Source organism: Culex quinquefasciatus, chromosome 3, assembly GCF_015732765.1.
Source record: "Culex quinquefasciatus strain JHB chromosome 3, VPISU_Cqui_1.0_pri_paternal, whole genome shotgun sequence".
NCBI lineage: Eukaryota > Metazoa > Arthropoda > Insecta > Diptera > Culicidae > Culex > Culex quinquefasciatus.
The window spans coordinates 25908974-25921109 of NC_051863.1; positions in this window are offsets into that span (position 1 = coordinate 25908974).

Here is a 12136-nt window from a genome sequence, read left to right on the forward strand (position 1 = left end):
TATTAAAATATTAAAATATTAAAATATTAAAATATTAAATATTTAAATATTAAAATATTAAAATATTAAAATATTAAAATATTAAAATATTAAAATATTAAAATATTAAAATATTAAAATATTAAAATATTAAAATATTAAAATATTAAAATATTAAAATATTAAAATATTAAAATATTAAAATATTAAAATATTAAAATATTAAAATATTAAAATATTAAAATATTAAAATATTAAAATATTAAAATATTAAAATATTAAAATATTAAAATATTGAAATATTAAAATATTAAAATATTAAAATATTAAAATATTAAAATATTAAAATATTAAACTATTGAAATATTTAAATACTAAAATATTTAACTATTAAAATATTAAAATATTAAAATATTAAAATATTAAAATATAAAAATATAAAAATATTAAAATATTAAAATATTAAAATATTAAAATATTTAAATATTTAAATATTTAAATATTTAAATATTAAAATATTAAAATATTAAAATATTATAATATTAAAATATTAAAATATTTAAATATTTAAATATTTAAATATTAAAATATTAAAATATTAAAATATGAAAATATTAAAATATTAAAATATTAAAATATTAAAATATTAAAATATTAAAATATTACATTATTAAAATATTAAAATATTAAAATATTAAAATATTAAAATATTAAAATATTAAAATATTACTTGCTTACAGGATTTCTATCCGTGTATAAACGCTGTTCAGTATGTTCAGTTTTGGAATGTTAAAAAAAGTTATGGTTGAACATAACAACATTTTCGAAGCAATTTTACATCAATTTGAATCCTCAAACATCCTATTTTTCCAATTTTCGTATTTTTTCATATGCTTTAGGAGAATAATAAGGCATTTTTGAGCTATAGAGAATCAAAAAGGAGTAAAAATCTAAAAATCCAGAAATCTAAAAATCTAAAAATCTAAAAATCTAAAAATCTAAAAATCTAAAAATCTAAAAATCTAAAAATCTAAAAATCTAAAAATCTAAAAATCTAAAAATCTAAAAATCTAAAAATCTAAAAATCTAAAAATCTAAAAATCTAAAAATCTAAAAATCTAAAAATCTAAAATCTAAAATCTAAAAATCTAAAAATCTAAAAATCTAAAAATCTAAAATCTAAAAAAAAATCTAAAAATCTAAAATCTAAAATCTAAGAATCTAAAAATCTAAAATCTAAAAATCTAAAAATCTAAAAATCTAAAAATATAAAAATCTAAAAATCTAGAAATCTAAAAATCTAAAAATCTAAAACTCTAAAATCTAAAAATCTAAAAATCTAGAAATCTAAAAATCTAAAATCTAAAAATCTAAAAATCTAAAAATCTAAAAATCTAAAAATCTAAAAATCTAAAAATCTAAAAATCTAAAAATCTAAAAATCTAAAATCTAAAATCTAAAAATCTAAAAATCTAAAAATCTAAAAATCTAAAAAATAAAAATCTAAAAATCTAAAATCTAAAAATCTAAAAATCTAAAAATCTGAAAATCTAAAAATCTAAAATCTAAAAATCTAAAATCTAAAAATCTAAAAATCTAAAATCTAAAATCTAAAAATCTAAAAATCTAAAAATCTCAAAATCTAAAAATCTAAAAATCTAAAAATCTAAAAATCTAAAAATTTAAAAATCTAAAAATCTAAAAATCTAAAAATCTAAAAATCTAAAAATCTAAAAATCTAAAGTTTTCTTTATTTGCTTTAGGAGAACAAAATAGTAATTTATGCAAAAGGATAGGATTTTTTCAGCACGAGTCGTACATTTATTCAACGAGGTTCACCGAATTAGATAAATACGAAGAGTGCTGAAAAAATCAAGTTTTATAACGAGTACCTTACAACATTGTTTGCAATTCCGAAAAACACCCATTGAGTGAAATTTTAAGTAAAATTTTCATGTATTTTGTCTAAAAAATGTTGAAAAGTGTTGCTTTTCGAAACAAGTGCTGAAAAATTCAACTTTTCAGCACCCATTTCAGTGCTGAAAAGTAGAACTTTTCAGAATTTATTGTGAAAAGTGTTGCTATTCGATTCTGTTATTTTTGGTACAGAAAAGTAGGCTTTTTCGTCGTTCAAAAATGACAGGAAAAGTAAGTAGTTTCACGACGGAACTGCAAAAAGGCATATTTTGAGCTACTGAGAAATACGGTCAAATTATTTGCGGTTGAGTTATGATTTTGTTTAAGAAATAATATATTCTTCAAAAAGATAAGATTCAAGCAAAAACATTTTCTGTTGGAAATTTGCATTTGTATTTGGAAAAAAGGAGTTGCAAACAACATTTTTTCAGAATTCTTCCGTTAAACTTATGTTTTCCCGCTTTAGGTTGGCGTTTGTATGTTTGGTCAAAATTCAAGAGCCAGAACAGTGTTGAAAAGTATTACTTTTCGAAACAAGTTCTGTAAAGTGGACCTTTTTAGCATTCACATGAGTGTATGAACAATTTCAGCACTGTTGATCTTGGTTGATAAGTATGACAAGTACACAGCAAAAAAAAGGTAAAATAAGTTTTGTATTACTTTATGAAATTTCATGTATAATTACTCATCAGTATGGGAAACCTACTTGACCGAAATGTCAAGCCCATATATGCGTTAACCTTTCCATTCTTCATTGGTCTGATGGCCGAGCGGGCTAAGGCGCCAGTCCTTACTGTTGGTGCTGGGTTGAATCTAAAATTGTACATGCAGTGTGTTATTTTAAGAGTCTTTTTTCACAAATGTGATGTACATGCGATTTTACCATCGGATTTTTTGCTGCCAAAGAATTTTGTTTTTTTTTTTGTTATTATTATTCTTTAATTAAGTTTTTTTTTATCATTTTTCATGATAAATTTCGATAATGAAGAAATTTTTTATGCCATTTTACCATCCTTCTTTTAACACCTCTCTCTTTCTTGCCCTCCTCCATCCGCAGGATAATTAGAAAGGGTGATGACATAATTTTCGGAAAATTTAATTTTATTCAATTACCGGTTTAATATTTCTCGGGCTGTCTCGCGGATGAGCCATCTCAGCACTGGCGGCAACGAGGTGGCACGGCTCATTTCCGTTTAAAAATACGCCGTGGCAAAGTGTCCACATTTCGGGCAGGTTCTCCGGCAACGAATTTGTATGCAAATGAGCCGGCAACTCCTGGTTTATCTGCCCGGTGGGAATTCAGCGGCGAAATTTGTTCGCCAGAGGGTCGACGGAAAAAAGGACATTCGGGCGTTTTCGGTGGGAGGCGATTAAATATTTTTACGATTATGAAATTTTTGTGTCCAGAAAGAGGATTTTTTTTTTTTGAGGGAGCAGATTTCGTCAAACTACCCCTCAGCGGGCATTTGTTTTGTTATTTTTTTAGGGTGAGAGTTTAAAAAATCCGACCCCTTTCTTTCAAGAAAGGGTTTTTTTTCCTCTGTCCGATGATGACGTTCCAGAAGAAAAATTAAGGCATTAGCTGTCATTACTTAGTGGGTCGAGGATCCGGAAAGGATTGCATCCGTGGAAAAAGCAACACTTTGTGTCGTCCCGCGAGTAACGGGGTGAGATAATGGCCCTAAATGGGACTTGGGAGAGTGATTTTTTTCGGTCTTCTCCTCTGGGTTGACTTAATGAAAGATGCTGAGGCCAAAGCGTCCTAAGAGCTCCATAAATAATTACGAGTATTTCGGATTTTAAGGTTATGAGGCGGATCTTGACACCAACCCGGGAAAGGGTGGAATGATTCTCATTAAGACATTAATTTTGGGCGGTGAGGATATTTTTCAAGGAAATACATTTTAGAAAAGAAGAAACTCTTTCGCTTTTGCGCATTTTATTGTGTCCACCAGGAAACTCGTCAAAATCGTAACATCTGCCAAAGTGGACCACCTGCGGCGACCCAACACTGTATGTCCCCGAAATCGAGTGCCACCAGAGATAATCCTTTTTCAAAAGTATCACCTAGCAAAATTTCCCCCGGGAAACGGACTCTAATTTCAGCGCCAGTTAGGATGATCAACATCACATCCCTTTCGGGTGCGACCACATTCCGGTCACAGTTCTCTGAACAAAAAAGAGCAAACAAATGCAATTTCTGCACACAGCAATTAGCGCCTCGTTCAGTGAAAATCATCCGTGCAGGTTTCTTTGTAGCTTCCAGCTAAAGGGATTTGTTTGCAGTTGTGCCATGTGCGAAATGGGCGGTTTATGCCAACGGGATTGTCAAGGGATATTTACCGGGGCAATTATTGCTCACTTGTCATTGTTGATTCTTGCAGTAGGGTTTACACAAGTAATTCTAAGGTTAAGGCAAAAATTTTGTTGCAGAGAAGTAAGGCGTTGCAAATATTTTTTGAAGTTTATGTCCCTCGATTTTGACCAAATTCGGCCAACAAAATAAGAAAAATGCATTTTGAAACACTTTTCTATGAAAATATTGAAAGAATGACTTGACATATTGATCAATATTTTTTAATTGTCCCTACCCCCTCGACTTTGGACAGAGTCGACAGCAATAAACTTTAAAAAATATTTGCAACGGCCTAACAAGACAACCACACAGAAAAAAAAATCGTGGTAATATTACATCTGGGAAAAGGTACATCTTATATGTCAGAAAAATGTGTAATTTTACTTCTGGAAATATGTAATTTTGCCATTTTTCTTCTGTAATGTCACTTTTTCAGTCTAAATTGAGGTAAAATTACAACATAAAAGAGGTAATATTCAACCTTCCAAATTTACACAATTTTTTACTGTGTAATGAATAATGTTTTCGACAGGAATATTGTGTTTTTACTGACAAAGTTTGGCCGTTGCAAATATTTTTCAAAGTTTATGATTGAGCAATTCCAGCTCAAATCAGGAATTTTTCTGGTACTTTTGTACCCGACCCTCTCCGATTTCAATGAGACTTTGTAGACATGTTATCCAAGGCCTATATAAGCCATTTTTGTGTATATGGAGCCAATAGTACTCCAAAATAACATTTGAAAAGGGCATAAGGTATTTAAATATTTTTGTATTTTGTAATTTAAAAATTACTGTATCCGAAGCCTTCGCGTCGTATCAAAAAGTGGTCAAACACAAACTTTTATGAAATTGGACGGGCTTTCTGAAAAAAATACACTGAAACAAAAATACACGCTACATCTATGAGATTTTTTGATTTTTAAGTCTAAAACTTAAATTTAAAGGTGATGTCACGATTTTTTTTCGCTCAAAATTTTTGAGGAAATACCCTAAGATGTTACCAAAAGACTGACGAAAAATGCAGGATGGTATGTCTCTCCTAAAGAAATAAAAAAATCATTCACTAAAACTGTTTTTTTTAAGTGGTCTAAACGTCAAAATGATCGAAAACCGGTAGTGGGAATCGATTCTCCAGACAATTTTACAGAAAAGTCCAATATGGAGACTGTCCATTGTCCTATGTCCAATCCTTGGGAAGATACAGCGGTTTTAAAAATGAAAATGTTGAAAAAACGGGTTTTTGGTGGTTTTTGGCTATTTCTATATGACAGACTTGGTTTTTCAGTCTCGTAAATACTTTAACCGGAAAGCTCGCCCAATTTCCCATAAGTTTGCCTCTCACAGCATTTCAATTAGATGTAAGGGCTTACAGATATAAGCTTTTAATGTAATTAAAATTACATTGCTTATAACTGAAAATAGAATATTTTTTTCAATGTGGTAGAAACCAGGGTAGAAAATTTGATTACGTAAATATAAAAACGACATAAATCTACTAAAATTTTGACACAATTCCGTATTATTGAAAATTTTAAATAAGGGTATTTGTAGTCTTCACCCCGTGTCCCCCGTGTCGTATTTTTATAGACTAAATTTTGTTTTTGAGCAATTCGCTACGAAATCGGCCGAATTCGACAATTTATATTTGTTGTTTCATTTGTTCACCCATACAAATCTCCACACAATTTTGGCAGCTGTCCTTACAAAAAATGGTAGGGGAGAGTGGGGAGACTTGATCCCAAGCCTGTATCTCGTCAGCATGTGGGTAAAACAATTAGCTTTGTTCTAGAAAGTTGTGCGAAATTGACTAAAACTCATTGTAGAAAACCAAGAAAAAAATTAAAAAATGTTTAGATTGGGTTACACACATTTTTCTAAAAAGTGCTGCAAAAAACTTCAAAGAGATTTTTTTTCTTTGTTTTGATAAGTATTGAAAGCACTCTAAAATTGTTTAAAAAAATATTTTTTATACATGAATTGTTTGATAAACATATTAACTCCAAAGCCCTTACACATTTGAGGTTAAATTTATCGTCATACTATTTTTACAATCAGTTGTTTAAAAAAGTGCGTTTAGGGAGACTTGATCCCTGCATTTTTACAGTCACTGGAATCAGCCTCAAGATTAAATAATTGGGCTGGGTTTTTGTACATAGTTTCCTTTAGTATAGTTGTACATAACTTACTGCAGTTTGAACCATATTTCAAAAGTTTTGTAAACAAAAATTACCAGCTTTATGTAAACATGCTCAATTTTGGTCTAAAAAAGAAAATTTTAAGTTTTTAAATATTTTGCATGCATAACTTGTTATATTTTGAACACAAACGTACAGGTTTAATGTGAAATTGCTGTAACTTTTAGAAAATTAAAAGTTTGGATGAATAAGAAACATTTTGCTTAAGATTTCTTCAAAATGTTGAAAGGGGGATCAAATTACCCCAAACATTTTGAAAATGCCGGTTTAAAATATATTTTTTAAAACGCTTGGCATGATTCGAAGAGTTCATCTGATAAAATACCCTTATTAGCCAAACATAGTTGAATGTTTAAGCTTTCAATTCATGCTAAAAGATCATAGTTTTGTGAGAAATTGACAGAGTTATGTGCGATACAAAAAAAAGGGGATCAAGTCTCCCCACTCTCCCCTACGTACATGTTCGAAAATCTGTATCTTTTGAATGAATTTTCTGATCAAAGTTGTAGGTATTGTTGAGGAATATTCTGAAAAAATAGTCACAGGAAAAAAAATGCCGATTTTTTAATTACCTTTTTTAAACAAAAATTCAATTTGTTAAAATCTGCATTTTTTGATTTTCAAGATTTTTGATACGTTTAAGGGGACAATAATCCGAACAAAAAAAAAGGCAAAATTTCTGCCACAGAGTTATGTTTTTTTAATAGTGATTTTTGGAAAAAAAAATCTAAATTTTATATAAAAACAATTTTTGACCTACTTACTTTACTTTTACTGCTCAGACAACCCCCGGGTCATGAGCTGTCTCCAGATGCGCTGCCACTGAACTCGGTCTTGGCCTGCTACTCTCCAATTCCGACTCGGGACTCCCACACTTCGAAGATCTTCCTCCACTTGGTCTAACCACCTTGCACGTTGCGCCCCCCTCCGCCGCGTTCCAGACGGCTCCGAAATAAACACCAACTTCACCGGATTGATAGTCTGGTTCGGTTGGCGCGCATCCAGCGCGTCCGGCATTCTCGCGACGTGTCCGGCCCACCTGATTCGGCCAGCTTTGGCGACTTTCCGAATGTTTGGCTTGCCGTAGAGTTGCGCCAGCTCGTGGTTCATCCTTCTCCTCCATACCGTGTTCTCACGCACGCCGCCAAAGATCGTCCTAAGCACTCGCCGTTCGAAAACTTCAAGCGCTTGCAGGTCCTCCTCGAGCATCGTCCACGTCTCGTGCCCGTAGAGAACGACCGGTCTTATCAGCGTTTCGTACATGGTGCACTTTGTACGCCGGGAAAGATGACCAGACCGTAGGGTCTTGTGGAGTCCATAGTAGGCACGACTACCGGTGATGATGCGCCTCCGAATTTCTCTGCTGCAGTTGTTGTCCGACGTAACCAACGATCCGAGGTACACAAACTCCTCCACGACCTCGAACTCGTCCCCGTCGATCACCACGCTCGGTCCTATGCGAGCCCTAAGGGACTCGGTTCCTCCTGCCAGCAGATATTTCGTCTTCGCCACATTCACCTTCAATCCAACCTTCTCTGCTTCCCGCTTCAATTCGGTGTACCTCCTGGCCACCTCCTCGAACGTCCTGCCGACAATGTCCATGTCGTCGGCATAGCAGATGAATTGGCTGGATCGGTTGATAATCGTGCCCCGCATGTTGAAGCCCGCCCGCCTCATTACACCTTCAAGCCCAATGTTGAAACAGAGGCCGGAGATACCGTCGCCTTGTCGCAGTCCCTTGCGCGATTCGATCGGGTCGGACATCGCCCCCGAAATCTTCACGCTGCACCGTGCACCGTCCATCGTTGATTTCACCAGTCTGATCAGCTTCCCGGGAAAGCCGTTCTCGTACATGATCTTCCATAGCTCTTCGCGATCGATCGAGTCGTACGCGGCTTTGAAATCAATGAACAGGTGGTGCGTCGGGATCTAGTACTCGCGACATTTTTGGAGGATTTGGCGTAGCAAAAAGATTTGGTCCGTCGTCGATTTCCCCTCCACAAAACCGGCTTGGTACGGCCCAACGAAATCCTTTGCTCGCTCCGACAGACGACAGAAGATGATCTGAGACAGCACTTTGTAGGCCGCGTTGAGAATAGTGATGGCTCGATAGTTCTCACATTCCAACTTGTCCCCCTTCTTGTAGATCGGGCATATTACTCCCTCTTTCCACTCCTCCGGTAGCTGTTCTGTGTCCCAGACCTTGACAATCAGCCGGTGTAGACAGGCCGCCAGCTTGTCCGGGCCCATCTTGATGAGTTCAACACCGATACCATCCTTACCCGCTGCTTTGTTGTTCTTCAGCTTCTTGATGGCATCCTTAACTTCCCTCATCGTGGGTGCTGGCTCGTCCTCGTCGTCCACCATACCGCTGACGTCGTTTCTCCCGTCGCCCTGGTACTCCGCCTCTGGGCCGTTCAGGTGCTCGTCGAAGTGCTGCTTCCACCTTTCGATCACCTCACGCTCGTCCGTCAAGATTCCTCCGTCCTTATCCCGGCACATTTCGGCTCGCGGCATGAAGCCAGTCCGGGATTGACTGAGTTTCTTGTAGAACTTACGCGTTTCGTTGGAGCGATACAGCTGCTCCATATTCTGGAACTCCAACTCTTCCAGGCGGCGCTTCTTGTCCCGAAAGAGATGGGTTTGCTGTCTTCGCAACTGTTTGTACGACTCCTTGTTCCCACGGGTGTTGTGCAGCAGCCACTTGTCCCGCGCTGCTTTCTTCTTGTCCCAAATCGCCTGACATTCCTCGTCGAACCAGCCGTTCCGTCGAACTCGGTCCACGTACCCGATGGCGCTCGATGCCGCTGCGTTGATGGCTGCTTCCATGTGGCTCCAGCAGGCCTCCAGAGGGGCTTCGGCGAGCTCACCCTCGTCAGGCAACGCAGCTTCGAGTTCCCGCGCGTACTGGGTAGCGACCTCAGGATCCTTGAGCCGCTCCAGATTATACCGCTGCGGGCGACGGTACCGGATCTTGTTGACCTCAGACAGGCGTTGGCGCAGCTTGGCCACCACCAGGTTTATTTATTCAAAGAAAAATTGAATTTGCAATCGAAATAAACATCACAGATTTATTAATATAGGCAGATATAGCCACTGAAAGTTTTATTTGAGCAAAATATTTGCAGTTTTTCGATTTAAAAAATACAGTGACTATGAGTGACTATTTCTGATTATTTTTTAAAGTTCTTAAAATTTGCTCTAAAATAGTTTAAGAGACATTGAAGATTGGACTTCAGGTTGCTGAGATACAGTGGCTTGAAGCAATAGAAACAGGAAAATTTAAGTTTTCAAGTCTCACCCATTTTATAAAATCGATATACTAATGGTCCGAATCGCAATGTTAAAACATGAATCATTTGTGAAGTTTTCCAATCTTTATCATTTTTTTAATCAATACTAACATTTTAAAAGGGTCAAACTTATGATATTATGCCCTTTTCAAATGATAGTCTTGGTTTAAAAACATTAAAACTATTCTTTTCGAAAAGATCGAAAAATTTCACGAATGTTTCCTTTTAGGGGAGTGTGGGGTAATTTGGACACCCTAAGGAAATTGCTCTGCCACGGGCTGTATGGATATTTTAAAGGAATGTGGATGACACCAGAGGATAATAGAGACCATATTTGATGGAAAAATGTCATTCATTTCGATAAATTTTGATGAAAAACCCATTTTTACCGCAAAAATTAAAAGGTGTCCAAATTACCCCCACATTTTTGTGTGGGGGTAATATGAACACCCCTATGGGGTAATTTGGACATGCCTTGTGGGGTGATTTGGACATGCCTTGTGGGGTAATATGGACATACCTTGTGGGGTAATATGGACACCTTTTGTGGGGTAATTTGGACACATGATGAAGAATAAGTTTAACATTGTATTTTTTGAGCATGTTTTTGTAATTGTTTTATATTTTGATGTGTTTATTTTTCTCACAATATTTCATCAAAGGTATAAATAATGATTTTGTGATAGAACTATAATTCAATAGGAAGATAACAAATTGTTCAGTGTTGTATACATAATTCAATCATTAATTCTGAAATGATTTAAACATTGATTCTGGATTAGGCACAAGTATAGTTTTTAGTGATTAAGGTATTGTATAGATTTATATAAATCAATCTTTATATAAAACTAATTAACCTGAAACCATCATTTTTTTTTAATTTTACATGTAGCCCTTCAAATTTTGATATTTTTGTAAACCAGCATAGAAATTAGAAATGTCACAGAAATTGACTAAAAGCTAAATGTGCAGTAATCAAATTTCATCCATTTGAATATTGCAATAAATTTATCTAAATTAAAAAATAGGGATTTTGTGAATGTTCTGATTGCTCACATTCCATTTTGAGTGTTTTAACATTTTTTAAGAACTCAACCAACCATGAAAGTTTTTTTTTACCTGACAGGTAGACTTCAGGTATGTCCAAATTACCCCACAAGCCATGTCCAAATTACCCCCATAGCATATTCTATCATAAATTGCAATTTTTGATGATAAAAATTGATAAAATGCACAATATCTCAGACATCGTCCAAGCAATCCCCTTAAACAAAAAATGTCCACTTTTTTGCCATATAACCTCTGCAAAACCTTATTTCCCAACCCTCAAATATTAGAACTTAAGGCAGTGCCAACCGGCCTTTGGAAACTTTCACATACTATACCAAAACTACTTAACCTATTCCAACTTTTTAGATTTGTCCATACTCCTAGGCCATTACTAGTACTAGCCTTATCACTTAAATTGCCGTTTTCACTTTATATCCGAAGAAAACGTGATTTTTGAAGGGGTGTCCAAATTACCCCCACTGTCCATATTACCCCAAACTCCCCTACTTGTTTTAATACATTCCAGTGAAATCTCCATTCAACTATTACCGAGATAAACGAAATTGAAGATTTAATAGAGTAAACCTCTAAACTACGAGGCTTAACAAAAAGAAATCAAGCGCGGATAAATGAAAAATGCAAAATAGCATCAAATTTTCTAATAAACATCTCATTTTCACTTCATCACTTCTCCCAAAAGCAAGCACAATAGCCCCCATAGTGTGTTACTTTTCTCCCAAAACACACTGTTTCGGTTGTCATTTCGAGTCCTTTATTGTTGCGTTTATCTTTTGTTTGCCGCGCCACACTGTTTACATTTTCCACACCGCACTCCAAAAGCGAAGGGAGCGCAGATTCCTATCGGACCAGGACCGAGTTGAGTTGCACAAGACGACATTGTTACGCGAACCAAGTCAGCAACAAAAAAAGGGGGTGAAAAGATAAAAGACGAGCCTTCTGTTTTGCTGCCGAACCGTGACCCGAAATGTCCCGAGGGGGAACCGACGACCGACGACGGTTTCGTTTGATTTCAATTTTCATCTCTGGGGGAGGGAGAGATTGTGTAATAAGATCTAATATTTTGAATAAATATTTGAAGAAAGCGTGTTGTTTCGCGAGGTTCATGACGACTGGAAGGGGGATGACATTAAAACGGGAAAGTCCGGGCGGAAATTTATGAATAGATTAACCAACGGGGCGTGACGGAATCGGGTGAGATTTCCAGATCTTTAGGAACAATTTTGGTTCCGGGAAGGAGTGGAGTTTCCAGAAATTCCAGCCAAGTCATTTCGAAGGAAGAGATTTTTTTTCCCTTTCAAGAAATCAGGAAAAGTGACATTGCAG